Source organism: Equus przewalskii, chromosome 6 (assembly GCF_037783145.1).
Source record: "Equus przewalskii isolate Varuska chromosome 6, EquPr2, whole genome shotgun sequence".
Lineage (NCBI taxonomy): Eukaryota > Metazoa > Chordata > Mammalia > Perissodactyla > Equidae > Equus > Equus przewalskii.
This window is the reverse complement of record NC_091836.1, coordinates 85,185,043-85,211,875: the sequence shown is the minus strand read 5'-3', so window position 1 is coordinate 85,211,875 and position 26,833 is coordinate 85,185,043. Positions and strand designations below refer to the sequence as shown.

General features: G+C 34.4%; 1 protein-coding gene across 20 annotated transcripts in view; it reads left to right on the top strand.

Annotated features, from left to right (window-relative positions):
- Positions 1-26,833, top strand: part of SOX6 (SRY-box transcription factor 6) — a 571,708-nt gene that overhangs the window by 93,881 nt on the left and 450,994 nt on the right. For all 20 annotated transcript variants that reach the window (XM_070626444.1, XM_070626446.1, XM_070626445.1 and 17 more), the window contains exon 2: positions 8,018-8,089. The gene's annotated coding sequence lies outside the window, so the exon portion shown is untranslated. The remainder of the gene's footprint in view (positions 1-8,017; positions 8,090-26,833) is intronic.

Genomic DNA, 26,833 nt, shown 5'->3' with positions numbered 1-26,833 from the left:
CGAACTAGGATTTACAACTATGTACTGGGGCTTTGGGGAGAAAAAAAAAGAGGAAGATTGGCAAAAGATGTTAGCTCAGGGCAATCTTCCTCATCGAAAAAAAACTATATATATTTTGGAATATATATATATTTTGGAATATATATATATATATTCCAATATATATATAAAAATATTTGGAATATTTATATATATATATATTCCAAATTTCTTGTTGACCTGCCAAATTTTTGTTTGATTCTGGTCAAGTGGCCTTGCTGCTTTATGTTGTGTTTATGAAGTATTTGGAATTTTTCTGTAGTTAAGACCTCAAAATGCAAGAGTTTTAGGGATTAAATCACACAGTAATTCTGTAAAAAGAGTTTTGGAAGTTTGTGGTCTGTATTTTGGTCTTGGTTCATAGGAATAAGCTGCCTTTGTAAAGTCGAAGACATGCTGTCTTCTAAATAATCTCATTCATTTTTCATGTAGACACTATTTTTATACTGACCATCCTTGTTCACAGATAGATCTTGAATTATTTCAGGAGAGCAGTAAAGTGTTGGCAGTTGTGAAAATGTGTCAGACTTAGGCAGTTCTGTCTCTGATTTACTCTTTTGCTACACGTGTTGGCAGAGGTGAACTGGTTGGCCCAGGAAATACGCAACATTTATTCCTCCTCATCTGACCCAGAAATACCTTGATCCTGACCATCTATAATGTGTTAAAGTAGGCCTAGGAAATGTTACATTAAGTGTAAGGGAATACTTTCCAGTGAGTATGGATAAAAAACAAAAATTGTAGAATCTTAGAGTGATAGGGAGCTTAGAAGAGAACTGATATAGCAGTTCTTGAACACTGTCTACGGCCAAGCCGGCTTTACCAATCACCTGTGGAGCTTTTAAAAGATAGAAACTCCTGGCCCACTCAGGGAGATTCTGGTTTAGTATGCTTGGAGTGAGGCCCAGAAATTCAAATTTTGTAAAAGCTTTTTAGGTGATTATATAATCAGCTAAGTTTTGGCACAACTTTCAATTCAGTGTAAGAAAGTTCTTTCTACAACATCCCTGGCAGAGTCATCCAGCCTTAACTTTGACAACTCCAGCAACAGATCTCTATTTTGTGAGGCAACTTATCCCAAATTTAAAGATTTGTTTGGACTGAGCTGAAATCCATCACCTTGTAATTCCCACCCACTAATATTGTTCTTTTTTTTTTTGCAAAGAAGAAAGAAAAACTAACTTTCAGTCAGTATTTGCCGTATTACATTCACTGTGCTAGATGTTACCTCTGCTTTAATGGCTTGAAAATATTGACCTAGACAGTTCCTTAGCTGCAAAATGGATTATCAGAGTAGATAAGCAGTTATCAAAATGTGGTCTGTGGACACATGGGGATCCTTGAGACCCTTTCAAGGTGTCTGAAAAGTCAAAACTATTTTCATCATAATGCTAAGATGCCATTTGCCTTTTTCACTATGTTGACATTTACACTGAGCATGCAAAGCAATTTTGGGCAAAACTGCTGGCACCAAATTATGATAGTAGTCAATGAATTTTTCTTTTAATCATTACCACTCACAGAAAAAAAAAACCCAGTTTTGCTTAAGAATGTTGTACATGAAGTGGTAAAAATTGTTGATTTTGTTAATTCTTGACCCTTAAGTACATTTTTTAATACTCTGTGATGAAATGGGAAGTATGCATAAAGCACTTATGCTACATACCCAAGTATGATGATGATCTTGAGGAAAATCACTTGTGTGACTGAATTGCAAGGTGAACTAACTGCTTTTTCATAGAGCATAATTTTTACTTGAAAGAATGACTAATAGACACACAATGGTTATTCACACTTGGATGCTTGGCAGACATATTCTCAAAAATGAGCAAAGTGAGACTGCCATTTTAAGAAAAGCAACTGAGACTGTTTGTTGTCAATAATAAAATTTGAGCTTTCAGGAGAAAATTAGTTGTTTGGAAAACATATCCACCACCGTGAGCTTGATGGCTTCCCAATACTTAAAAACTTTGCTGATAAGATAGGTAGTGATATTAACAAATATTATTTTAAAAAATATTAAATAATGAAATATATCAAGATCTGAATGACATATGTTTAGAAGATCTACACAAATCAGTGAACCAATATTTTCCCAATGAACCAATGAATGATGTTATAAAATCATGCATGGGTAGAAGATACATTTAAAGACCAGTGGGTTTTAAAGTAACAGAATAAAAAATGTTCATTGATATTCAGGTTTTGGATTCCATATTGGAAGTAACCTTTGAGAAACTATTATATACTTGTCAAGTTTTGATATAGTATCAAAGAAGAATAGCTACAATGATCTGGAAAGGCTATTAAAACACTCCGCCTATTTTCAACTTCATGTCTTTGTGAAAACGGATATTTTTCATACACTTCCGCCAAACCAACATGTCACAACAGATTGAATGCAGTAGCACCCATGAGAATCCAGTTGTCTTTGATTAAACCAGGCATTTAAGAGGTTTACAAAAATGCGAAACAACGCTAGTCTTCTAATTTTTTTGTTTTGGAAAATATGCTTATATTTTTAAAGTATGTTATTTATGTTACCATGTAATGGGTTCATCATGATTATTATTATTTAGTCATTTATTTTATTGTAAATAAATTAATAACTGTTTACATTTTTTTCTCAGCTTTAGTTTCTAATATAATAAATATTGATAAATGTAACAACAGCTCTTTGGGAATCTGAATAATTTTTAGAAATGTAAAGTAGTCCTGACACCATAGAGTTTGAGGACCACTGGACTATATGATCTCCAGAGTTCGTTCCAACTAACCATCTAGAACATGCAACCATTCTAATGTAACGTGGTTCCTATAAGATGTTTTACCCATTTTCCTCTGAATGCTTGTCAATGTCGCTTCTAAATTGTGGCTCTCAATACTGAAATTGTATTAAAGATGTAGGTTGAGCAGCATAAAATACATAAATAGGCTACTAAGAGTAGACTTCAGTAATAACTATCTTTTGAGATCTTTAAGAATAGGGGAAATTCCTATTTCTTTGAGGAAATAGGTTCTTGTTCCAGAAAAGCAGAGTGTTGGACTAGGTAGCATCTTGTCTTCCTTGAAAAACCTGAAATACTTTTACTTTTGCCTTATAGGGTATAAATATCAGTAACTAAACCCTCATTTTTCCATTCACTATTGTGATGTTATTAATTATTGGCAATTGCATCAAAAAAATTGGGCATTAGCTTGGTATCAGTTCCTTTGAAAGATGAATCTCACATTTCATTTTTTTATAGTTTCTTCAAATCCTACATAATTTAGTATAATTATTAAGAAGAAAAGGAAAGCTAAGGATTATGGAGTTCAAGAAACATGGCTTTAGCCTAGTAATGCTATAAACAGCAGAAGTGATAATAGTAAAGAGGATTTTGCGTTTTTCTTAAATTGATGCAGCTTTGGGGAGAATTGCAGTTTTAATGCAAAATCATATCTCTAGGAAAACCCATTTGAATTTGTATACAGGATATTTTTTAATGTCTCTCTGATTTTGATTTTGGTGTATAAAAGACCAGGCATTGATATCTTTCCAAAAGTTAGTTGAGAAAATAAATGCTTAAAAGGCAGTTAAGTCAGTGGCTCATTATGTATGACATTATTAACTCAGTGCATCAATAAGTTAAAAAAGTTATTTAATCCTTGACTTGAGTTTTAAATATGTGATGCTATAATTTAGTGTAAAGTTGGGCAAAATTTGGTTACAGGTGTTTTTGGAAGCGCTTCAGTACCTTAAAAAATACTTTGGAATCATTGACTCTCAGGAGTTGAAAGGTCATTTAATCCAACCACCCATTTAATGCCTGAACCTTCTTGCTAAATCAAATAATAATAATAAAAGGACAAGGATAAAAAAAGAAATGGGTGTGGCTTAGAGACAGCTTTTAAGCAGGATTTAAAAATTTAGCTTGTAAGCTTTTAAAGTGTAATTATACAGGGAGGTAGTAGTGTTTTTATTTGCTGTTTACCTTTGATCTATTACCTATTTTTGGTAGAGTGGGACACGCTTTTTTGAAAATGTTTATGGTTTCTTCATTTGATGTCAGGATACTTGTTTGAAATTGCCTCGTAATTCAGAGGTTTTTCTTTTTGTAATTAATATTAAGTTTTAGCTTTTGCTGCTAGATTAGTAGTAAGCCTGGATTTGGGTGCCTACTTTTGAATATGTAAGTGATATACTAAATTTTAGAAATAGCTTTATTTTGGGATCAAATTAGATATGGTAAGTATAAATAAAAAATAAATAAAAATAAAAAATCTAAATAACACCAACTCATAAGAATAACAAGGTAAAAATAAGCCTTATCTCATTCAGTGTTAATGTTTTTGTTAAATTGTACTTCATTTTGTGAAACTTCTGTGTGTGTATATACACATTTAATTTTCTGTAAATTGATTGGTTCTTATTATATATCTTGTATTTTTAAATTCAACAATATATTGTGGCCATCTTTATGTCCATAAATATAGATTTATATTATAATTTTTAACGTTTAAAGAGTAGTGTTATAGGTATGTACCATAATTTACTTACCCAGTTAGTAGGTTATTTCCAATTTTTGGCTGTTATAAAAATGCTATAATGAACATACATATTACATGTATATATAGTTTAACATTTTTGTGATTAGTTCCTTAGGATAATTTTTGGAAGTAGATTGCAAACTCAGAGGATATCAGCGTTAAAAATTTTAGTACTTACTGTCAAATTACCATTCAGAAAAGTTGAATCCAATTTATAATCCCATCAATGGTACATGAAAGTGTTTATTTTCCCACACCCTCACCAATACTAGTTTGTGTACAGTTTACAAAATATTTCGCCAGTATTGTATGTGAAAATATTTAATTTTTTTGATTATTAGTGAGATTATACATACTTTCATGTTATTGGACATTTATATTTCTTCATTTGTAGACTTCCTCTTTATATCTTTGTGCATCTTTATATTGAACTATCTGTAGCAATTCACTTCTTATGTATTAAATAAAGGATGTGCAAAACACTTGACAACCCAATAAAATGGAGCATGTCACCACCATGGTCAGATGTAATAGCCTGTGGCCCAGGTTGGATTATTGCTTGTTTGAAAAAACCTTGAGGAGAAAGACCATATTTGTTTTTTAAATTTATTTTTAAATTGAGATATAATTGACATATAGCATTGTGTTACTTTTAGGGGTACAATATAATGATTTATTTTATTTTTTAAAATTTTCACTTTCGTACTGGCCAGGGCAATCTCTAACGCATGGTCACTACTTGCTGAATGAATGAATGAGCCAACAGGAATGCAACAATCCCTGTGATTGGGTGTTCTGAGGATTCATTTTACTAAAAAGATTGTGATTTTCCAGAACAGGTGGTTATTTACTCTGGCATTTCCTTCTGTATCTTTTTACTTTTGTGCTGCCCTCAGGACCAAAATAACCTCTTTTATTTTGGAAATGTATTCTTCTGCTTAAATTTTTCTAGTTCTTAAAGAAGTAGCTTACTTCAAGTTGGTGTTAACTCTTGTGAGTTAATTCTTAACTCTTTGCCCATCATAAAATGCTGCTTGTTTATTCCTAAATTCTATGTAGAAGGAAGTATGCATTAAAATCTTTTTTTCTTTTTTTATAATAATGAACTCTGTGATTTTAGAAGTTTATAGTTTTTTTAATTGTTTGCTTCAAAATTCACAAATAGTGTAAATCAGTTGATAATGAGATTCAGAGTTGCTTTTTTTTTTTTTTAAAGATTTTATTTTTCCTTTTTCTCCCCAAAGCCCCCCAGTACATAGTTGTATATTCTTCGTTGTGGGTCCTTCTAGTTGTGGCATGTGGGATGCTGCCTCAGCGTGGTCTGATGAGCAGTGCCATGTCCGCGCCCAGGATTCGAACCAACGAAACACTGGGCCGCCTGCAGTGGAGCGCGCGAACTTAACCACTCGGCCACGGGGCCAGCCCCTCAGGGTTGCTTTTAACATATGTAGCAAGACTACGTTGATAGGACAAATGAGATTTATTGACTTCATATTGATGTGTATTAAAATATAATTTGCCCTGAAAGTCTGGAATCTAACTTGTTCCAAATTTAAAATATTTCCAGAGTTAGAGATCTTAACTCCTAAAGAGTCCAGTCATTGAAAAAATGAGATCTGGGTCAGCCACAATATTTTCTGGTTGCATTTTATTTTATCCCCCATCATTTAAATGCAAATGGTGGAATGAGACGTATCATGTATATTACATAACTCTAGTTCATGCTTTTAAAAGAATAGTTGCTAGAAAGACAAAGTGTGATTATTTAAAAGATTTCTAAGTACTTAAAAACCCTTTTGGATTCTTCCAGAGTTTAGGCTTTTGGATATATAGCATTTTGATATAGATGTATTTTGTGGACAACTTCAAAATTATAATTTATAATTCAAGGTAGGATAAGATGTGAGAATAGTTTGTATTAGAACCAGGATTCTTTGCTGGCCTTGAATAGTACACTGAATGTGTCCACATAGGCTTGTGTGGTATCCCAGATAAAATTGCTCTCCTGGATCAAGAAACATCAGAAGGCCATGAGGAGGAGAGGGGTGTAATACCAAAATGAAATGACAGCCCTTCCTTTCCCTAGCCTGACTCTCCTGTATATCTCACATCCATGGAAGTAGGCATTACAAGTTGCTGGAAACTGGTGAAAATGGATTGAGGAAGGCCTGAGGCACCATTCCCTACAAAGAGAAGGGGGTCTGGTGAAGAAACCTAATGGATATACTGGCCATTGATACTTAAAGCTGTCCAAATGCCCAGGACTTTATTATCTATCAATCCTGACTAGAAAATAGAATAAATTACCTGGGTCACTTAGGCAAAAGCATATTATAGGAGCTGAGTTAGATATTTATTTCATATCTTAACAATTTCAGATGCTGATATCTAAGATATTATGGCCGTTTGAGCTATAAATGCAACATTGGGAGGAGAGGTTCCTACAAATGATGTTGATCGAGCCATTTTTTTTTCAGAAGGAATTTTATTTAAACCTAGTTAGCTGGCTAACTAGGTTAGTTAACTAACCTAGATTTTTACAAGGTATGTTTAAAAAATGCGGATTGAATCAAACCAATCCCTAGAGTCTAGGAAAGTTTCTGACCTAAATTAGAAACCCAAGCTTCATTATTATTTTCAGTTGAACACTACTCATAGCCATCCTCACATTTTGGAAAGAATACAGCCTTTGCAACAAAGTTTCTTTGTTTTCATGAAACTGAAAATGTGCTGTATTTAGACCAAACAATAAAAATAAACTACCAAACTACCTTCTAATGCATGGGGGTTCTGGAGAGAGGAAACCATAGATATTTAGAGGCATAAAGTGACTCATTGTGCTAGTTAAAACTTTTTACAAGGCTAGCTCTGTGTATTTGAGTTGCATCTGTTACCTCTTCAGCCAGAACTAAAGTGTGTGCAAGCAAAAGAATTTTGGGTTGAATTGGGGCTCATACAGAATGCACTGTATATAGCCTAAGCATCTAAATGGGTTCCACACCTTAGGTAGAACAAAAACTGCATCCTTTCACATTTATTCTACCTACAAGGTTTTCCTGTTGGACACATCCAAGATATTTTCTATGAAGTGAATTCATTTTAACTTGTAGACATAAATTAAACATGTTTTTCAAATGTAACTTGTAAACCTTTATTCCCTTAAAAAAATTTCTCCCTTTGTTTTTCCTTATTCATACTTTTAAATACCTACTGTATTACTGACAATTTTTTTAAAAAGCTATAATGGATGGAGATGTTGTATTCTTAGAACAATGAAATAATTGTTTTTTTTGTTATTATCATCTTGGAAAAAGTTGTTAGAGGAGATGGGGACAACTGCCTGAGTTAAAAATAGTGTAATTTGTAGCCAAAATATATACTTTTTAAATAATGCATATAAATACAATTTACTCATCCTTTTCATGTCATTTTCTGTCTAAATTTTCAGGTCATTTTCATGAATTCAAAGGCAATTTACCAGTGATTTCTGGGTGCTGGGGCTGATTTTCTGTGCATATTTGTAAGTATTGGTTTATTTATTACTCTTCTCATTGTGTAATGGAACAGTTACAGTTTGTAAACATGTTCTTAACTTCTTTTGTGTGAATTTTTATTAGTTTTTTGGTAAGTATTTAAAAAGTATTATTAATGCCAGTTTTTCAAGTATTTTCTTAAGAGGAGTATAGAAAAAATATCAGCTGGTGAAAAAAGCCTCAGTTTGTTGTGATTTCCTATGAAATAACACAATGGCAGGGCCCATTACAATTAGCAGAAGGATAAATATCTTACTTTTTGAAGATGGGGCTCAATTGTAGGATTACCCTAAAGTGGCTAGTCTGTATAGACATGAATAATTTACCCTGATAACTTCTTCCAATCTTCTGGTTGTCTGGGCTTGAAAAGTGCTATGGGCCTGTGCTCAGAGAAAAGATGTGAGATGATATAGAATTCAAAGAGCTGTCAGTACATGAGGAGATTATATACTAAGGAACCAAAGTCTCATTTAATGAATGTAGAATGTATATTAAAATGGAAATGTTCCTGCCTTCTTCACCATCCCTAAAACACTACTATATTTTAAATGGTATTTTGGAGAATAAAGATACTTTTTCTCAGGAATGAAGGTAAATTTCAAGAAAAATGAGTAAACTTTAATGATCAATTAAAGTACTTTAAATTGATATATGTTTATTAATATAGAAATAGTTTAGAGTATGTCGCAGTTATTAAAAATGTACGTACATAAGACCACGTTTAAGTAACTTGAGTTTAAAATATATTTATATGTTGACATTGTTGTAAACCATTGGCATTTAAGGGTCTCTTTCACATTTGATAACAATGAAGACATAGGAAACTTTTCCTCTGTTAGTGTACTCCCATAAAGGAGTTTTAGAAAATGTACTTACAGGAAAGTATTTGAAAAAAGTAATGTTATAAATTACAGTTTAAGTGATTCAGTATTTAAGCAGAGAGTAGTGAAATGTATTTAAAATGAGCTTTACCTTTCTTTTAGAAGTAGCATTGATTGGGGCAGACATTTTGAACCAACTTAAACAAAATATATGTGAATGTTTAATGTAGTTTAATACATTTTGTATGTTTTTAATGCTTTAAGAATGAAGTTATTTTTATGAGACTATCAATTCATGTTTTATTATTTGAAAACTTAATTCTTAGCTAAAACACAAAAATATTAAACTGCATGGTTCATTTGGATTAAATATAAGCTTTTAATTTGTGCAAGGTATCATAATGATGATTAGGAGGCAAAGAAGATGGAGAAAGAAATGTAAAATATCTTTGAAGGGCTATTAAGAAAAAGGATGATTCCAAGGAGCTGAGCTTTTTCTGTTAGAAATCTGAGTGAAGGGAAATAATTTTGAGCTGTCCAAATCTTATCTTTGATAGTTTATCCTTTCTTTTACCTCCTTTCTCTCTTCTCTCACATCGTTCAATCATTTCCGTTAGTAAGTTTTTAGGATGATTAAATTTTTAAAGTGAGAAACATAAGATAATTACTGGTATTTCAACCAAGATGGCTTTCTTTAAAATGTAGTTCATATTTCTCATCACCCAAAGGCTCTCTTTCCTGAATTCTTCACTTCTTTCCCTGCCTCCCCTCACCCAACCAGACATACATAAATTAGCTTTGAATGGAGGTGATCCAGTTAGCTGAGATTTTTCTTTTCGTCTAACAAAGAGAGAGGCTAAAAATAGAAGGGGCACTGTGGATAGTTTTCATATGGTTATTTCTGGAGTTCAACTTAAAAAAAAACCAAAAATCTTTTAGTGAGATTTTTGTCTGATCACTTAGGTAGAAGTCGTGCTAATCATACAGGCCTAAAGTAATTGTTTTCCAGTTTTGAGAATTTCCATATGCTAGTTTAGGGCATGGACCTTGTTGTTCCTTTGGTCAGTGGTCTCAAACTTTGTTAGAGCCTACTCCTAACTGTGGAACTTTCTTATTAAAGAAATCTGGGAGGATACTATGACTAAGATAAGTCAGATAAAATTAACATGGCATCCAGAATGCTTGAGTTCCCATTCTTTCAATTATTGTGGAAACTGTCCACGACTGACACTGAATGATGAGACAGCTAAAACAATAGAAATATTTACGTAGTCTGGTCTAAGAACAAGCAAATGGCATCAGTGACAATGGCTTCTTTTAGGAACTTTAATTTCCATGTCCTGGGACTGCTTATTTGCTACATGATCTCAGGCAGAAAGTTATACCTCATGGCCATGGAAGGTCTCTCAATAAGGTGTGCAGAAGCCAGTCTGTGAGATAAGGAAGGTGGGATATTGTTTTGCACATCCATAATGAATGGGCCACACCAAGGGTGTGTGAGAACTGATTGGAATCTTACCTACTCACATCTACTACCTAGGTCAGAAGAGGAAAACACTGTGAAGGAAAATGCTTATTGTTTCAGAAGCTGAAAGCGTTTTGTTCTAGTTTTCTTTTTTCTCTTTAAAAAATAAAACTACCCTTTTCTTTCCCAAAGTAGGCGTTGTATAAGAAGACTGTTTTGCATGCTAATATCCCATGTTTCATTTTTTATCTCTAATTAAAAGATAATTATGTCATTCTGACCATTCAATTTTACCAGGGCAATAAATGATTGGTTAAAACAAAACAGAAATGAATTGTTAGACACCCTGCTTTTTCAGATTACCCAAGCCTCTTTAGTAATTTGATAATGAATTCCTTTTTATAAAATTCTGTCTCTCTTCATGGTCTCTAATAGCAATCTTTTACTTGAAAAGGTACAAAAGTATTTTATTGTCTGGTACAAAAAGTAATTGTTGCTTAGTCCCATGCTTGGGCAATAATAATAACAATATCTTAATTTGATATAACACTTACTTTTGCAGACATTAAATTGGCTGAATTTTGTAAAAACTGTAAGACGAGTAGGAATTATCCTCATCTTTGCAGAGTAGCAGGATTCCAACTTAGAGATCCATGGTATAAATTCAGTGCTCATTCTGTAATAGTACTAAGCTGTCCTTTCTCAGAAGTTTAGCCCTTTCTTTTGTTGTTTTTGATCACTAGCTTAGTCTCCATTTGGTTGCTGTGCAAATATTTTCAAAAAGTTGAGGTATGGTCAGTCAGAAAGGAGATTGTAGAGAGCCTTCTACCACTTCATTTCCTCTTGTTCCTGGATCATTTCCTCCTCCCTCACACCTCTCATTTCCTTATTCCAAACTGCCACATGTCATGCTTCAGCTGAAATTTTTTGAATTGTGTAGATTTTTAGGAAACAAACAAAAAGAATCACAAATTCATCTCTTTGTGGTATTTCAAAATGGAAAGAAATCTGTTTCAAACTGAGCATAGCCCAGACCAAAGCTCCCTCGGCAAGAACATCTGTGATTTTAAGGACAAGTAGATCTAAGTGCATTATCTTTAAAAAATATTATTCCAGACTAATCTTGACATAGAGCAGGTAAATAAAAAAGATGAGCTGTGAAAATCCACAAATAGGGCTTGAATGCCATTTTCCATGACAACGGGAGCTGCCCATGAAAGCATTAATGCTGGGAATGTAAGGAATTTAAAATTGTGCCTTCTCAGTTTTACAGTTGTGTGCTCATGTTAATTAGAGATATACTGACATTTGAAGTATCTACATTAATACACACAGCTACTATACATTTGTGAACTGTGGCCAGAAATCTACTTTAATTGAAAGCAGTTTGCTAATCTGAATGTGTATATCCATTACGTTTTAAGCTTTTAAGTTTTACATACTAGTGCCCTTAGATACTTGTTCTATCTGCTCTTTCCACTTTCTGTTTCTAATTTATACCTGAAAGGACAGCCTGGCCTATTTTTAATATCCTAGTGGTGTTTTGGAGCAATATTGGTGGAATTTTGAGAAAAAAATGTTTTTAATAGTGTCCTTTATTTGCTGTAGTTTGAATCTCTTTTCCCTTTCTGACTTTCTAAATTGTTGGTTTTTCCTGCAAACCTTTAAGATGAAATAAGTAGGATTTAGGTTTATGGAATTTGCTTCACTGTCTATATTTAAGCACTAAAAGGCTACTCTTCAGAGTCACACTATGGTTTTAGCCAGAAAAGCCCAGTGTTAGAGGCCTTGATGAGATGGACATTGAAGAGGCATTCTGGTTTTTCTAGTACAGCTGTTTCAGCTTTCCCTCTTGATGTCAAGGCATGTATCTTAATTTTTGATTTGCAAATATCTTCATGATAGCTTGAGGACTTCTTGAGGTCGTGTTTAGCTCTAGAGTTTTTGCTTTGGCTGTCTCACACTTAAAGGAAGACCTTACCTCTATTTTTTGCAAGCTTGTATTTCTTAAGAATCTACCAGTCAGGATTTTTAACCTAATTGTTTTGTGCTTGTTGTCTAATAAAACTCCCACACTTACTTTTTGGACCAATCCCTGAATATTACACAAGACCAGTTAGAAAGAAGCTTCCTTTTTGTCGCACAAGAACAAACTGCTCTAAAAAGTTTGTAATACTCTGGACTTGTTTCATTAAACCATTTTACTGGCACCATTAAATCACTGAGACCTGGGACCATTAAAACTTACTCAGTACTATTATTAGTATTATGGCCTATTTTACCCTTTATTACTTTTTTTCACTGTACTAAGTTCCTCTGTTCTTTATTCTTTCATGTTGCTTACTACATATTGTGCCATCACAGCACATTTGGTAATTTCAAGTTAATTGCTCAATTATCAGTGATAGTCATGAAGCACTTGAAACATGCGCAATGGAAGATTTAAAAAATTTCAAAATAAGTTGGTGTGTCATAATCTTAAATATGAAACATGCCAATATCTGCAGGCATAAAAATACACTGCCTGAGCTAGGCATTTCAGGGAAGGCAAAAACCTACTCTTAAAATCAGGGCTTTTGTTTGGCACTGAAGTGTTTCATCTTTCCTAATTTCACGCATGTCTAAATTTGATCTTGGTTTACTTTTCAACTCTAAAAATTTGGTTGTATAAAGGAAAAGGGAAGTAAAACTGTACTGATTCTGTTTGAATGTTTTACCAGAACTTCACAATCGCAATATTCACTGTAAAGTGGAATTTGGTGTGAGTTAGATCCATGGTGAATGCCAATCAAGGAAGCTGACTTATAACGAAGCAGAATGATCTCTTTATAATGTTTCTCCACTCATAAGGCAATCCTGTAATCAGAGGACAGTGTTACAGTGAAGGTAGTGTGTTGATGATTGATTTATATTGAAAAAACCCAAGAGACCAATGACACTTTGGGGACTTATTCTGAATCCTACACAGTAAAATTCTCAGATGCCTTCAAGTTGACTTACACATTATGGCAAAATAATTATTGTAACTCTTTTGGCAACTAGGCAAACTACCATTAAATTTTGCATTAGCATTCAGTTTAGGGTTTTCTCTAAACTAATATAGTGCCAACAGCTCTTTTTTAGATGCTATTATGGTTCTTTCACATTTTTATAGTACAGTAGTAAAGCTGAATTTACTGGCTACATTTGAAGGTGGAGTAGAGCAGCACAAGAGTCAACGTTAAAGTTATTCAGTGCCCGTGGAGAAAAATTTTTCTTAACTTGAGATTGGAAACAATATGGGGGCTTGGGTACAGTTTGCTGAGTGGCTAATAAATTTGAATATTCCCCCAAAAAGCTGCTCTCTGAACTTGTTTTTAACCAAGAAGATAGGCTTAATCATCTTCCAGTATTCCTACATAACTTTCATTAATATTTAAAGGAATTAAATGTATGTAGAAAAGGGGAAATAAAGTCATAATTTGAGCTGGCTGGTGGTCTCAAACGTAAGGAAGTGAGTGAGTGTAAAAAATGCACTAATTATGCACAGCCAGCCATTATTTTATAATATAATGACCTATAGCATGTGAAATATAGTCTATAATTCAGGAAAAAGTAAAGTCATTGATTTACTGAAGATTTAGAAATATTTTAGTAATTATTCAGTTTATATAGATTGTTTGAATAATCAACAAAATCTAGTACTTTTTGTTGTATTCTTGTCCCTACACATCACTCTCAGCATATAGTTTTACCTGAAGTACATATTTCATGTTCTCTTGGAGTGTGGGTATAAATGCTTATCTTTTTACCTAATTTTGCTAGCTCCAAACATCAAAATGTGAGTTAAATATTGCCAGTAAAGATAAAAACATTTTCTGTGTTCTCTTCCTTCCTCTCCTTCCCTTCCTCCCTACTTTCCTCCCTCCCTTCCCTACCACCTCTGTCTCTCTCTCTCTCAATAGATTAATTTTGAAAAATTAAAAGATTAATTTCCAAAGCATCACCTTACATAGATGACGGGCAAAAGAGACTTATCCTTAATGTTTAATCAGTCAGAAGTTTGTCAATATGATGTAATGCTTGTTATTATTATTGTTTGCCTAGCACTGAGGGCTTGGCACAGTGCTTAGAAGAGAAGAAAAGATAGTCTCTAACCCAAGGGCTTAAAACTTGGTATGTTACTGGAGAGTTTATGTGGGTTGAGTTTTCCTTGGATACAAACTGAACTGGAGTTAGCTCTTTCTTTCTTTTAAGCTCACCCAGTTTCATATAAACTTAAATGATTGAATTCATTAATAAAAGCAGATTTTCTAGTTCTCTTTCATCTTTGGGCTCTTTTATGCCTTTGGAACACGCAAGTACAACAAAAAGGTATGTTTGACAGTAAATTATTATTTTACCTTTTTGACTCATGCGTGGTAGATAATCAAGCAATAGTATTAATGGAATCCAAGTCTGCACCCCTATAACAGCCTACATTAGGCAGCGTATAGGTTCTTTTTTGTCTTAAAGCTATGGTAGGCTGGTAACCAAGCCTATGGCTTGGTTTTAATTATTTTCACTGATGTCCTGAGTTTCATGGAACAAAGTACAGAAGAAAGACAGATCTTATTCCTCATGTGAATATTATTTTTCTTCCATTATTACATATATATAGCATCAACAGTTAGAATGGGTTTTTTTTTTTTTTTAAGATTTTATTTTTTCCTTTTTCTCCCCAAAGCCCCCCAGTACATAGTTGTATATTCTTTGTTGTGGGTCCTTCTAGTTGTGGCATGTGGGATGCTGCCTCAGCGTGGTCTGATGAGCAGTGCCATGTCCGCGCCCAGGATTCGAACCGACGAAACACTGGGCCGCCTGCAGCGGAGCGCGCGAACTTAACCACTCGGCCACGGCCACGGGGCCAGCCCCCTAGAATGGGTTTTTTTTTTTAAGGTGAGATTGGTTGCATATAATTTGATATCTGATATTGCAGTCAGTGCACACTCAGTGAATGGCTGACAGCTTTAAGGGATGGAAACATTCTGGGCTTTGTCCCTGAAAGTGGCAGGGTGGGGAAGCCACTGTTGATTTTATGGCTAGTTACAGGGAGTTCTTCTCTGGACTTGCAGTCATGGAACACATAGCTGAAAGGCAATATCTGGGGGAAGGTTGAAAAAATAAGGCATGAAAAACGTGGTGTAGACAAGAGAGCTGAGTATCAGAAAACTTGGAGGGCCTGGAGCTTTTTGAGAAGATATGGTTGAGCAAATAGAAGAAATATCTGTCCCCCCAATTTCACTACTGTAATTGAGAAGAGGAGACAAAAGGGAGACAATTTAGTGAAACAAGAGATGAATGAAATAGGAGATTTTTGTAAAATCACAAAATGGATTTCAGGACTGTCTTTTAAGATGTGGAAATACTTGTTTGGATTAGACACTAGCAACTTAAAAGGAGTTCTATAGGTTTTTTCCCCTAATTTGTTTCAGTTTTATTGATTTCAGTTCAATGTGTTTTAAGGACAGCTGTAGGAATTTTAGGTAAAAAATCAATGAGAATAAATTTTGCTTTATCTGGGTAAGGATTTATATAGATATCTATATGAAAATAATCATCTATGTATCACACTCTCTATTTTATATGGGAGACCTTTAGAAAAGTCTCATTGTACCCATGACCAAGAAGCATCATTATATCTTCTATAACAAAGCATCATGTGAATTAAGTTTCAAATATGGTCTACGATGTTTTTAGTTTTGTAGGTTGGTAAGGTTTTTGGGATCACATTTCTGTAAAGTGACTTTTAGTGTAATGAATCTTCTTTCCTTTCTTTTCTCCTTCTGCTTCCCCTTTCTTCCTTCCTCCCCCCGCCCTTCCTTTCTTCCTCTCCCTCCTTCCCTTCTGACCTTCCTTTCATTTAGAGATGGTTTGTTTTCAATTAGTCTGTATGCTGCTTGGCAATTTGTAAGATAATACCTAATGCGTATCCCTTAAATTGTATGCAGGGTCACCTTTTTGATTAAGGATTGAAGAGTCCTGATTGGGTTTCTTACATGAACTAAGGGCACTCTTGTTCATTTTGTGCAATCAGAAAAACTGAGGAACCGTTGGACTGCAGTTTTATTGTTGTGAGGTGGTGAAGATAGGAAAATTAGAAAGAAATTATAATCTTTGTGGACCCATCAGTTTACTGAACCTGAAATAGGATTTGTCAAATTTTAAGGCTTGTTGAATGTTTGGTCTCTAAGGACAAGAGAGAGGAATAATCATGGTCTAAAAGGAGAATTTTTAAGTTTTCAGAGAGACCGCCTACAGTGAGATATTCTATACAACCGCGTACTTACAACCTTTAGGGAAGGCTTTAGTTGTATTTTTCTGGCCAGTCTTCCATATAGCAAATGAATTCATCTCAGTTCTTGATGTTGGTTGTTTCCTGAGCATAGTTTGATTTATGGACGAAGGAGATTAAATATCCCATGCAGCCAAAAGTGTAAAATTTATAAATTATCTTGAGGATACTAAGCAGGAGATGAAACCCAGATATGCCTGAAAGAAAGTTGTGGATTGGTTAAGGTTATGCTCATCTAGAAAACTGATAGGACAAGAAGCTGTCCAACAATTTGAAATGTCTAGAGGGAACAGGCTGCCCCTCTCCACAATAGCAGCTACCATTGCTCTATCACTTTCCAGTGTCTGTGGCAGGAGAAGAAGTGGAGGGGATCGAGGGTCTGTATTTGGAAGAGGAAAGTTAACAAAAAACAGCTGCTATTTGTGTTGACCACCTGTATGTTATAGGCGTTGCGCGACATACTTTTACGTTGTTATTTTTTAATCCTTCCAACAACCTTGTAAGATAGTTTGCTTCCCCAGTTATTTTGTCTAAATTCTGATTTCTTTTTGCCTTCATAGTGCTTAAAATGCTTAGTAATCATCATGTATTTGTATGTTTATTTAATGCCTATTTTCTTCACTAGACTAAAATTTCTGTCAGGGCAGAGACCATGACTATTTTGTTCAAACCTGTATACCCAGTTTCTAGCACAGTGCCTGACACATAGTAAGTTCTCAATAGATATTTGTTGAATGAATGAACAAAGAATAAAGCTAAAGGGAAAAAGGAAGGGAGGAATGCAAGAAAGAAAAAGACAGAGGTGAGATTCAAACACAGTCTGACTTCAGAACACATCTCTTCCCACTCTAGAACACCAGCAGGGTTTCACTTCCTGTAGAATATTCTTGAGGATAAACTTATCCGATAAAATTTCTATAGGCTCAGCTGTCTTAGAGCACCTCAAATATGTTTAATCTTAGTCTGAGAAGTCTTACATCTTTCTCTGAGACTGAATGCCGTGAAAAAGTCCTGTCCCGTTTTTTCTCATCCTGTTGGACATTGCAACCATTTTATACTAACAGTTCTCTCCAGAAGTGCAGATTTCATATCTTAGATTTTTGGGTTTCTGTTCCTACTAAACAAAGTGAGTACATTTCTCTCTTTTCTTCTCTGAAATTGTCCCTTGATTTAGGTTCTTGTGCTGCTAAATTGACTTTCAGTAATGTGCAGAGTGATTGTTGCATGCCCTGCTGAGTTTTTTCCTGCAAGAGAGATGTGTCACTCTTATTTAGAGAGAGCCTGTGGGAGGAGCTGGGCCCTGCCCAAGGAGCTGTTATCCTGGAAGGTGCTGGGCACTGGGGCTTGGTTTGGTCATTCAGCAGTGACCTTGTCCATTTACCTAATTTATACTGCTTGGATTTTTCCTCGTTATTACTAAATATCATTGTCAAGCAGGTTTTTGTTTTAATATTGGTTTTTGCGTAACACCATTGACCATTTTCATTTCCTTTTATCCCCGGTGCTATCTTTAAAAAAAACCTTACTTTGTCTTTCCATTTTATTTCCCAGGAAGGGAGGAAATGTAAGCATGTTGAGAGTAAATGCAAGGTTTGCCTAATCTCATAGTGCAGAAGTGTGTCATTGTATCTCGGCTTTCAGCAATGCTATGAACCCTTGGAAGCATACTTTTTAAGTTGTGTAGTTGTGGTTACGTCAAACAGGAAGTGTGTATCTTGAGATATATTGAATAGATACTTATTTAAATCTTGTTCTCAAAAAGTGTCTTATATAAGCTCTGAAGAGGGTACAAGAAACAGATTTTTTTGTGATGTTAAGCATAACCATCTTTACTGGACCAAACTGACAATCTTGGAAGCTCTGGCCATGTGAGAATTTATCATTTGAAGCAGGCTGGCCTACTCAGAATTTGGAATCTTAGTGAGGAATGATCTGACCTATTAGGATCTTCCTGCTGGATGGTATAATCAGTGATCAGTCTAACTTCCACTTTGCCCTCTGAAAATCATTTAAAGATGTGACTATCTGTTTTCCCAGTTGTGGCAAATCCTTTTTCAGTAGCAAATATTTTCTTCCCAGCAGAATGCTTAGTATCTGTTGGAAATTAATTCAACTCCACAAATACCTACTGAGTACTGATTATATTCAAAGCAAAGCATTAAAAACAAATGCAAATGTACAAAGTTCCTGCCATCAAGAACCTTAGAATCTAGACATAATTATTAAACTCTCTTATTCCTTTTTGTGTCCCTAGTGTCTAACTCAGTGCATGGCTCAAAGAAGGGATTAATAAATGTTGATTAAGTTGTACTGATTGTTACAGAGGACATAAGCAGAGGAGAGACGTAATTCCCAATGCAGAATATGTTAAAGGCCTTAATAAAGTAAAAAATAGTACTCTAGGGGATTCAAAAGAGTTAAAGATATATCCCTTTAAGAAGAAGGACCTTAGGAAGCAAACTCTTTGATGTTCTTTGAAAGTTGAGTAGACTTTTGTCAGTGAAATAGGGAATGAAGAGAGAGGAACATCCTAGTAGTGAGGGGAATAGCAAGAGCATGGGTATGGGCAGATGAATGGAAGCAGGGAAGTATGGGGGGGGACAATGGGAAGTCCAGTTTGACTGAGGTACAGGGCGTGTATAAGCTAGAAAATTTAGTGTGATCATATCATTTTGGCCCATAAGGCTAAACTAAGGTATTTGGTAGATTTTAGGGGGCCATCACAACCAAATAGCCTAGTGGTATGGCAAAAGCTTTGCTTTTGAAAATTTAGTTCAGCCAGCAGTTTGTAGAGTTGGTTAGAGGCAGAGAAAAAAGACTTGAACTAGAGAAACAGCTTGTGAAGGCGATTGCAATAGTTCAGGCAGGAGGTAAAGGATTAAACAAGGGTGGGCATTTTGGGAACAGAAAGGAGAGACTTTCTCGCTGTAGGATCAGTAAGACTGGTCAGATTATATGTGGTGGGGAGCATGAGGGAAAGAAAGGAGTCAAATTGACTCCTCTTGCTTTTCCCTGTTCCTCTTGTTCACCACGTACTAAATTTTTGAAAAGGCAGAGGGAAATGATCATGCTAATTATTTCTTGTCAGTGCTCAAATCTTTTGTCATCTCATTGGTTAAATCCCCACTGAAAATTAAGGATGTTTTTTCTTCCCATGGAGAACTAGGAGAAAGATGTGTTTTTAAAGGAATGAGAATATACTTAAAGATAAAATTACTTTGAAGATTTAGAGGCATAACATAAATACAAACAATATTAACACAAAGAGTTCACACAGGCTGGGCCTTGTTGATTTCAGAGACATAAGGTAAAACTTGGACACTATGAGTGAGAAAAGTGAAGATACTTGAGATCATGGCATTCCCATTAGGTGGCTTTTACATAGGAATGAGTACATGACATCCGTGAGGAATAAAACAGGTGTGCACAGAGTTTGGTTACTTTTAAAACTCTCTCGGATAAAGTGATGACTATAACTCCCTGGTTATATTGCCACATTCTGTCCTTCTCCACGAAAGGTATAGCCACAGCAAATATTAAACTTAGGATATAGCCCTGTCTACTTGTCTCTTTCAAGGGAAGAGGAAATAACACAGGAAAATATATTCACGAGTAAGAAAAGATGTATTGAAATAAATGTTAAAAAATAGTCTTTTTTGAGAAAATGAGTTAAAGTTAAGTTGATTTTGTAAAGGATCTTTGTCAGTCTCATTATCTTATCATTCACGCTAACATTTCTTCATTCACTCAATAAGAATATGAATTCAGGGCTCTTCTGGACGTGAAGTGGAATTTAAAATGGGAAAGGAAGAATTAGTTCTCAGGAATTTATAATCTGTTTGTGGGAGAAGATGAAATATACATATGAAAGAGAAGAGCAAAGAGGTGACTGATACAAAACCTAGCAATTCCTGCCCAGGACATACTGTGACCATTGTTCCTTCTTGGAGACCTAGAGTGGCTGGTCATCTCTATCCTCCACTCAAGTGTAGGCACCTTAGCCTCCTGACACACTGAGCCCCTTGCCATTGCTTCATCGAAGGATGCTCTTTCATAACCTGTGTATGACTTAAAAATCCATCTCACTTGTGCCTAGCAAGTAGTTCATATTATGCAGTACGTAAGAGATTCCAGCAAAATGCTTTTTGAATGAATTACAGAAACTTTTTCTCTCATACAGTCTATCAATTAAGATATTTTAGGTTAAAATAATCTTCTTTAAAAATTTAAATATCCTGTGGGAAAGTTAAAATCTATTGCTTTTTCACATCTTACACTTCTAATGCCTGTATACTTTAACACCCCCAGACAACTTTTTGAGTCCCTTCTGTGAATCAGAATTATATTAGATGCTTCAGATTAGTTTAAGTATATATTCTGTAGAATTCCTGCCACCTCTGGGTACTGCTGTGTACTAACTGTCATCTTAGGCAAATCACATAACCTCTTGGAGTTTTAGCTTCTTCACCTGTAAAGTGAGAATATTACCTACTGAATTTTTTTAAATAGCTTTATTAAGGTATAATTGGCATATAGTAAACTGCATATATTTAAAGCATACAATTTGGTAAGTTTTGATATAGGGATACACCAGTGAAGCCATTTTCACAATCAAGATAATTTATGTGTCCATCACCCCTAACAGTTTCTTACTTCGCCTTCAGGGTCCCTCACGCCTGCCCCACCTTGGTCTTTCCCTGACCTAATCACCAGGCGATCACAGATCTGCTGTCACTACAGATCAGTTTGCATTTAAAAATTTTTTTATTTAAGTAGAAGCATACATTATGTACTCTTTTTCATCTAGTTTCTTTCATTCAGCATAATTACTTTGAGATTCACTCATGTTATGCATGTCAATAGCTTATTTTTTAAATTGCTGAGTAGTATTTCATTGTATGGATCTACCACAGTTTGATTATCCATTTAACTTCTTTCTAGTTTTTGACTGTTATGAATGAAGCTGCTTTGAACATTTGTCTTTGGGTGGACATATGCTTTCATTTCTCTTGGATAAATACCCAGGAATAGAATGGCTAGATTATGTAGGTGTATGTTTAACTTTATAATAACTGCTAATTTTTTCCAAAGTACTTGTACCATTTTACATTTTTGCTAGCAGTGTGTGAGAGTTCATTGCCCCACATCCTTAATAGCACTTGGTATGTTTAGTCTTCAATTGTAGCCGTTCAAGTGGTTGGTAGAGGTATCTCATTGTGGTTTTAATTCATATTTCCCTAATGACCGATGATGTTGAGCATCTTTTCATGTACTTATTTGTCATCCATCTATCTACTTTGTTGAAGTGCTTTTTAAATCTTTTGCTGTTTTTTAAAAATTGGGATTGTCTTCTTTTTTATTGAGTTGTAAAAATTTTTTGGTATATTCTAAGTACAAGTTATTTGTCAAATACATGTTTTGCACATATTATCTACTGATCTGTGGCTTGCCTTTTAAGTGTCTTTTGAAGGGTGAAAGTTTTAAATCTTGCTGAAGTCTAATTTCTTGTTTTTCTTTCATATTTCATGCTTTTTGTGTCACATTTAAGAAATCTTTGCAAAACCCAAGGTCACTAAGATTTTCTCCTATGTATTCCTTTAGAAATTTTATAGTTTTAGCTTTTAATTTAGATCTGTGATTCATTTTGGGTTAATTTTTATAATGGGGTGAGATAAGGTTTGATGTTTATATTTTTGCTTGTGGTTATCCAATTGTTCCAGTGCTATTGGCTGAAAAAAATGATCCTTTCTCCATTAAATTGCCTTGGCACTTTTGTTGAAAATCATTTGAACATATATGTATAGATTTATTTCTGGAGTCTCTGTTATGTTTCATTGATCTGTCTGTTTTGTTTTTTTTTTTAAAGATTTTATTTTTTCCTTTTTCTTCCCAAAGCCGCCTGGTACACAGTTGTATATTCTTCATTGTGGGTCCTTCCAGCTGTGGCACATGGGACGCTGCCTCAGCATGGTTTGATGAGCAGTGCCATGTCCGCGCCCAGGATTTGAACCAACGAAACACTGGGCCGCCTGCAGCGGAGTGCGCGAACTTTAACCACTTGCCACGGGGCCAGCCCCAAATTGACCTTTTTTTTGGGGGTTGGGGGGAAGATTAGCCCTAAGCTAACATCTGCTGCCAATCCTCCTCTTTTTGCTGAGGAAGACCAGCCCTGAGCTAACATCATGCCCATCTTCCTCTGCTTTATATGTGGGACCCCTACCACAGCATGGCTTGACAAGTGGTGCCATGTCCACACCCTGGATCTGAACCGGCGAACCCCAGGCCGCCAAAGCAGAATGTGCACATTTAACCACTGCGCCACCAGGCTGGCACCTCTGTCTGTTATTTTTTTTAATGCCACTATTTTGATGACTGTAGCCTCATAGAATAAGTTGGGAAGTATTACTTCTTCAATTTACTGGAATACTTTGTGTACAATAGGTATTATTTTTTAAATGCTTAGACTTCACTAAAGTAATCTGGGCTTGATGTTTTCTTTCTGGGAAGGTTTTTAACTACAAGTTCAATTCCTTTAATAGATATAGGGCTATTTAGGTTATCTATTTCATTTAAGTTATGCACTTTATTTAAGTAAATTTCATCTAAGTGTTTGAATCTATTGGTACAGATTTGTTCATAATATCTATTTATTATTCTTTTAATATTTGTAGACTCTTTAGTGATGTCACCTCTCTCATTTATGATGTGAGAATGTATATACAACATATCAAAATTTAGCATTGCTATTTTGTTTCCTATTTTATTGATTTCTTTTTTACTTATTATTTTCTTTTTTCTGTATAGTTTGGGTTTAATTTTCTCTTCTTCTAGTTTCTTCAGGTGAAAGCTGAGATCACTGATTTGAGGCCCTCTTTTTTAATATAGGTGTTAGTGCTATAAATTACCTCTAAGCATTGCTTTAGCTGTGTCCCACAAATTTTGATGTGTGGTGGTTACATTTTTGTTCAGTTCAAAATACTTTCTAATTTCCCTTTTGATTTCTTCTTTGATCCATGGGTCTTCTAAATACTTCTAAATTTAGAAGTACTATTTTATTCCCTAATATTTAGAGATTTTCCAGATATCTTTCTGTCATTGAATTCCTAATTCTTTTGTTGGGTGGCAAGTTCTATCAATGTAAATTAGGTAAAGTTGGTTTATAGTGTCATTCAAGTCCTCTGTATCCTTACTGTTATTTTGGCTACTTATTCTATCATTAACTGAGAGAGAGAGATTTTGAAAACTCTGATTATAATTCTTCTTGAAATTTTATAGTTTTTCTTTCTTGTATTTTGAACCTCTATTAGGTAGATAAATGTTTAGGATCATTATGTCCTCCTAATGAACTGACTCCTTTATCATTATACAAGAATATCTTTGTCCCTAGTAATATTCTTCACTCTGAGGTCTACTTTGTCTGATAACCACCGTAGCTTTTTTTTATTAGTGGTATCATGGTATATATTTTCCATCCTTTCATTTTTAAAGTATTGTATCTTCATTTTTAAACTGGATTTCTTGTAGACTGAATGCCATTGAGTCTTGCTTTTTATATCCAGTATGACAATCTCTCCCTTTTAATTTGGGTGTTTAGACAATTTACATTAAATGTGGTTATTGATATGGTTGAGTTTAAATATATGATCTGCTCTTTGTTTTCTATTTGTACTATCTGTTCATTATTCCCTTTTCCCCTTTTCTTACTTTCTTTTTAATTTATTGATAATTTTTTATGATTTTATTTAAAATCGTTATTGGCTTATTACTTCCAATTTTTTGTTTTATTACATTTTAGTGGTTCCTTTAGGATTTATAGCAACCCTATACAACTTATCACAGTCTTCAAGTAATATTATCCTACTTCAGATGTCGTATAAGAATCTTACAATAGTGTACCTCCATTTCTCTCTCCTAGCTTTTGGTGCTATTGTTGTCATATACATTACTCTACATATGTTATAAACCTAAAAATAATTGTTATTGTTTTTGCTTTGAGTAGTCAATAATATTTTAAAGAGGTTTAAACAATAAGAAACAATCTTTTATATTTACCCACATATTTACCATTTTCAGTGTACTTTATTCTTTTGTGTAGATTCAGATTTCCATTTGGTAACACTACCTTCTGCCTGAAAGACCTCCTTGACATTTCTGATAGGATATGTCTGCTGGTGAGCTGGGATTTCCTTCAGCTTTTGCATTTTACAAAATCTTTATTTTGCTGGGTATAGAATTTTAGATTAACTTTTTTATTGCTCAGTAATTTAAAAACATTGATCTATTCTCTTTTGGCTTGCATTATTTTCAAAAAGAAGTCTGCTGTAATTCTTTTATATGTTCCTCTGTATGTGATGTGTCATTTTCCTCTGGCTACTTTTAAGATTTTCTCTTTATCACTGATTGTAAGCAATTTGATTATTATGTGCTTCAGTGTAGTTGTCTTAATGTTTTTTGAGTTGAGGGTGTTTTGAGACTATTGGATCTGTAGGTTTATAGTTTTTGTCACATCTGAAAAATTTTCAGCCTTTATTTTGTCAGAATTTTTTGGTTCACTCCCATTCTTTGTAGAATCCAATTACACATACATTAGTTAGTTTGAAGCTGTCTATAGTTCACTGATTCTGTTCACATTTTTTCATCTTTTTTTTCACTCTCTGTTTCATTTTGGATTGTTTCTGTTAATAAGTCTTCAAGTTCATTTGTCTTTGTCCTGCAGTGTTTGATCTGCTTTTAATTCTACCAAATGTAGTTTTCATCTCAGATAGTGTATTTTTTTATCCATACAAGTTATATTTCAGTCTTTATTACATATTCACTATATCTACTTACTATGTCCAGTCTTTCTTTTAGTTCCATGAACAAATACAATGCAACTATAGTAACTATTTTAATATCCTTGTCTACTAATTCTATCATCTATATCATTTCCAGGTCAGTTTTAATTGATTAATTTTTCTCTTCATGGGTTATATTTTTCTGCTTCTTTGCATGGCTGCCAATTTTTTCTTGGATGCAAGAAATTGCGAATTTTACCTTGTTGAGTGCTGAATCTTTCAGTATTCCTATAAGTATTTTTGGGCTTATTTCTGGTATGCAGTTAAGATACTTGGGAACAGTTTGATCTTTTCAATACTTGCTTTTAAGCTCTGTCAGTTGGAACCAGTACAGCCTTTAGTGTAGGGTTAATTTTCTGTACTACAGAGGTAATTCTGTTCTGAGTATTCTGTCCAATGCCCCTGGTGTTATGAAGTTTTACACTTTTGATGATGGGAAAATGGACTATTCCTGGCTTTGTGTGGCTCTGGAGATTGTTCTCTCTGCTCCTTTTAGGTGTGTCTGTCCCTCACCTTGGTTGGCTTCCTCACACACATGTGCTGATCAGTGAAGGACTCTGCAGATCTCTGGAAGTCTATGTGCAGGTCTCTCTCCTCCATTACTCTGCCCTACAAATTATAGCCACTTTGGCCTCCCTAGAGTCCCAGCTCCATCTTCTTAACTCACTGAGACCATTAGGCTCTGCCTCCGTGCATTGCAATTGGTAATTTCTTTCTCCATGCAGTAAGCTGGGACAAATTAGGCATGACCTCATTTGTTTTTCCTTTGTTTTGAATCACTATTTTTCACTGCCTGATGTCTAGTGTCTGAAAACTGTTGTTTTCATATATTTTTTCCAAGTTTTTTTAGTTGTTTGAAACATAGGGGTAAATCCAGTCCCTTTTAGTTCATCTTGGTCAAAAGCCTCCAAATATATGAAGAAAATTATATAATGTGTATTAAACAATATGTTAGTAATGCTTCACCCATAGAAAGTATTTAACAATTGGTGGTTACTATTATTATTATTCTGCTTTCATCCTTCCTGTTCATCAGTGAAGCTTTATCTTATATACCACCTTCTGTATAAAGCGTTCCTGGACTGCTACTTCCCAAGATGACTTATTGTTCTTTATGCTTTGTACTCACATCACTTTTTTTTACATGCTTTTATTGCGACACAAATCTACATTATAAACTTTGGTTTACTTGTTCGTCTTTTGTGGTAGATTGTAAGCTCTTAGACAAATAAGATCCGTTTGTTTGTCCTTAGTTTCCAGCATATAGTAAATGCTTAGATATTTGTTGCATAAGTGAA